The 4,335-nt window shown below is 43.7% G+C and overlaps 2 protein-coding genes across 3 annotated transcripts in view; one reads left to right on the top strand and one right to left on the bottom strand.

Moving 5' to 3' along the window:
• The window catches only part of DNAAF6 (dynein axonemal assembly factor 6), a 39,616-nt gene extending 38,101 nt beyond the window's left edge, over positions 1-1,515 (bottom strand). Inside the window, exon 1 of the mRNA XM_017546450.2 lies at positions 1,432-1,515. The gene's annotated coding sequence lies outside the window, so the exon portion shown is untranslated. The remainder of the gene's footprint in view (positions 1-1,431) is intronic.
• A 131-nt stretch (positions 1,516-1,646) lies between these two features.
• Positions 1,647-4,335, top strand: part of NUP62CL (nucleoporin 62 C-terminal like) — a 67,464-nt gene continuing 64,775 nt past the window's right edge. For both annotated transcript variants that reach the window (XM_017546449.2, XM_037744940.1), the window contains exon 1: positions 1,647-1,862. The gene's annotated coding sequence lies outside the window, so the exon portion shown is untranslated. The remainder of the gene's footprint in view (positions 1,863-4,335) is intronic.

The following is a 4,335-nucleotide window of genomic DNA, read 5'->3' as shown; positions in this document are numbered from 1 at the left end:
GCTCTTGCAGCCTTGACCTCCCTGGCTCAAGTGATCTTTCTACCTCAGCCTCCCAAGTAGCTGGGACTATAGGCTGTGCCACTACACCTGGCTAATTTTCGTACTGTTTGTAGAGATGGGGTTTCACTGTGTTGCCTAGATGGGTCTCGAACTCCTGAGCTCAAGCAATCCACCCACTTAGGACTCTCAAAGTGCTGAGATTGCAGAAAAATGAGTTTTTATATGGAGAGGCAAATCCTTAGTTTCTATAGTACCCATCCTGAGTTATCCAATGCTCTATAGTACATTTCACACAAACTTAATACACTTAATATTTTCTCTTTATCTATCTCAAGTCTCATACTCCATCTCATACACCACCACACCCAGCTAATTTTTGCATTTTTAGTAGAGACCGGGTTTCGCCATGTTGTCCAGGCTGGTCTCAAACTCCTGAACTCAAGTGATCTGCCTGTCTTGGCCTCCCAAAGCACTGGGATTACAGACGGGAGCCACTGCGCTCAGCCCGGCAAATTTGCTTTCTGTGATTTGAAATTTTCTCCCCGAGTCTTATTTTTTTTCATTTCTTCAGGAAGTACAGTCTCTGTTCTGAATCTTTATCACAAGAAGCTCTTAAGGAGTAATGACTCCTCCCTCTCTGATCAAACTAGGTTCTCTGCCTTCACTCAGATTTAATTTTTTTGGTCACACTTCCTCACCTTTTGACAGTTACAGTAAAACGACGTATAATACTTACTCTCCCAATCAGCCCTTGGCGAGTAGCAGGTTTTGTAGGTACAAGTAGTATCTGCACGCTACACTCTGACCCACCAAGTGAGGGTCTGACCACTTCTCACTCCCAAGCTTATTTAACCAAGCAACACCGGAACCCTCAGCTCACAGCGTTCGAGCTGTCGCACAAAGGACATTGTTCACATAGTTGAGTGCTGGGGTCATTTTATTTTCAGTCTTAAATGTTATATTCCCTATAAAATATTTTCTAACCAAGGCATGCTAGGCCAGGATAAATCGTGCCTGCACATATAAAACAGAAGGGGTCAGTGGCTGCTCCAGTTTGGAGCACCCAAGTTCTCCTATAAGAAAATATGGTTTACATTTCCTAATTAGTCATTATTAATGGGAAGGGAGAATCAATAAGTGCATGCGAAAGTTGAGAGAAGACCATTTGGAAACCGTCAGATGTTCATTTTGGCTTTCTGGCACCCACGTCTCGCTCACACCCTGAAAAAGCGAGCTTTGTTAAAGCACCGTTCTGCATCTAGAGTTTAGGATAGCAGGATTTAGGGAACTGGTGTTCTCTACCTTGCCCAACTTGTGGCTTTTTGAGTATCTCTCAGAGTTATAAATATCTAGAGTTCTCCCTAGTTTTTCTGATAGCCACGGCATCTGAGGACCCTGTCTGTCCCCCTCCTGAGGTTCGAGTTTCCTCACCTTTGTTCAGTTTTCGGGTCTCTGGATAGGCTCCGAAAATAGACTGTGGAGAGTGCGGCGTCTATCTGTTGCTAGGGTAACAACTTTGTTTTGCCGCCCCCACCCCCCCACCCCCCCACCCGCCAACCTCCGGGTTCCCGCTTGACTTTCCTGGCCAATCATAAAAGAGTCTCATCTGAGGCAGCCCTAGAATAGACCAATCCGAGCGCGTCCAGGTCAGGGTCACTGGTGGCCCTTTCTAGTTAACCAGGTCGACCCCATTTAAGCCTCAGTCTAGGTTAGCTTCACTTCAGCGGGAACCTACTCGCAGAGGAGGCCGGTTCTTTCCGGCTCGAGCAGGTCCGGACCCGCCCCTCTGGCGGCTACGCAGTCTCGGAGGCCCGCCCGCTTAGTTCAGGGCCAGACAGCCAGCGGCGGCGGATACCACTAAGGTAAGGTTGTGGGGTTTTCGTTTATCCCGGTCGGCAGCAGGCTTCACTCTCTTTTACGCATTTCCCGCGCGTGAATTCCAGATCTGAGACTCGATCTCCAGCCGCTCTGGAGAGGCGGGGGCAGAAGGGTAGGGTCAGCGGGCCGGGGGTTGAGAAGGTTCTGCTAAGATCCTCCACGCCCCCCCCTTCAACGTCTCCCCCACGCGACAAAAACGCGTGTTGTGCTTCCGTCCCGTCTTGGCGCGTGCGATCATGTGTTTGTATGTGTGCAGGTGGGATCGCGCTTTTTATTCTCGGCTGTGGGCAAGCCTTCCGGGCTCCAAGTCTCCAGGGGAGCATCTGGTCAACTGCCACACGAATCTTGCGGGCCACTGGCTTGAGCTACGCGTTGCTCCCACTCTAGGGAGAATCGCAGCTCCGGGAGCTCTGCTTTTCCCGCCTTGGAGTGAAGAAAAGCAGGCGTGTCGCTACCTTGCCACTGCTAGGGAATCTGGTTGTCTTAAGTTCACTTAGAGATAGAGTTGTTACCCTAGTTTTGCATAAATTCCGTGGCTTGGTTTTAAACAAACGGTCGGGGGAGTGGCGTAATAAATATTTGGAATATTCAGGACTGATGAGCCATGATCAATAGTGACCCCGCAGAAGGTTTTAATGAATGATTATTGTTGGTTATTCAGTGATTGGAATTTGATTATGAACTAAACTGCTTCCCTTCATTCTATATATCACACGTTTCTTAACGTTCATCCCAACTGGCATAGGGGATAGTGAAGTTTGATTAATTTGTCCATTCTACTTGTTATTATCTACGGTAAACAAAAAGTGAGGGTAGAATTAGGTTATTGGCTAAAGTAACATTAGTGGCCTTTTGACCAAATTACCAATACCTTAATTCCCCTTTTTACTGTGAATGATCAGAGTTTGGGTGTCTTGCATTTTGTTAATCCTCTAGATACTTGTGGAGCTTAAATTACAGATATTATGCCATCTCCTCTTTCTTTTTTGTTTTTATTCTGCCTCATTGTGCATTATTCTAAGTCTGTAATGCTTAGCGGTGTTTTTCAGACCTTTTGACTGTGACCAACAGTAAGAAATAAATTTTATATTATGACCTAGTACACACATAGGCAATATATAACCGACAACCGTTTTTGCAGAAACACTTAACACTACCTGCAATATATTCTGATAATTTCCATTCCATTTTAAAAAATGTACACCACAACCTTCTAATGATTTGTCACTGCACCTTTAGTTTTCAAACTTGCATGTGCACTTAGAGAATTTATTTAAAATTCAGATTGCCCTGGCTCCTTCCAGAAACTGGGTCTGTGGTCTAGTGGGACCCAGGAAGATATGCAATATAGCATATATGAAATACTTGGTACAGTGTCAGGTGCACAGGTGTTCTGCGAATATTAGTTTTCTTTTGGGGGAACAAATGTTATATGTCTTTAAGGATATAATCATCTCTTCCAGGTTTCACCTGGCAAAGTGGAGTACAATACCAAGAACTGTTTTCCCCAGGTAGAGGAAGTAGGGAGATGGGGAATGGGTCCAGGATCTGAGATTAACCTTTAAGCAGTTGGCATCCCTGAGCAATGTCAGAAATACAGAAGCTTAGAGGTTGAGGAACCTAAGGATGAGAGAGGTTCTGTGACTTTCCCAGGGTTGTGCTGTCAGTAAGTAGATGTTAGAGACTAGAAGTCACTTGCTTAAGTCTAAATATTCTTGTCCATTCTGCCTTGATAGCAGCCTCAATCTAGAGGCAGTACTGTAGTTGAAACAGAAAGAAAGCTTCCCTGACTTGCCTATCCCAAAGCAGAGATAACTGAAATTGACTCCTAGTTTGGTTTTAAAGTAATGAAACTTGAGAGATCTAAAATATTTTTTAAAAATACACCAAAAGGTTTCTGTGGGTTTATAGCTATGGAAAGGATATAGTTTAGTTAATTCTTTTATAATATATAGAGTATTTTAAAACACTGGTTAAATAATTTATTAATGCAACATTGAAAGAAATAAAAGATGAAAAATCTCACTTAATTCTGCTACCATAATGTAACTGATAATTCTGTTCCCCTCCTATCTTTATTCATATGTACCCATGTTTTTACATGATTGTGATCCTTGTGTATATACTTTTGTGTTATTTTTATTTAATACTGTTTTGGGAATTTTTTTCTATGTTGTGATAGTCTTTATATTTTGCATTAACAGCAGCCTAATATTTTGTAGAGTGAGTTGGCTGTAATTTACTTAGCCTAACTAACCAACAACAGAAGATAAGACACTATGTGTGCTTTGAAAAGGGAGATGTAGCCAGGTGTGGTGGCTCACACCTGTAATCCCAATACTTTGGGAGGCTGAGGCGGGAGAATCACTTGAACCCAGGAGTTCAAGACCAGCCTGGGTATAGGAGCCCCCATCTCTATAAACTTTTTTTTTTTTTTAAATTAGCCAGGCATGGTGG

This window comes from Cebus imitator, unplaced genomic scaffold (assembly GCF_001604975.1).
Source record: "Cebus imitator isolate Cc_AM_T3 unplaced genomic scaffold, Cebus_imitator-1.0 Scaffold189, whole genome shotgun sequence".
In the NCBI taxonomy this organism is placed as follows: Eukaryota; Metazoa; Chordata; class Mammalia; order Primates; family Cebidae; genus Cebus; species Cebus imitator.
Note: the sequence above shows the minus strand (reverse complement) of the source record. Positions and strands in the feature narration are given on the sequence as shown.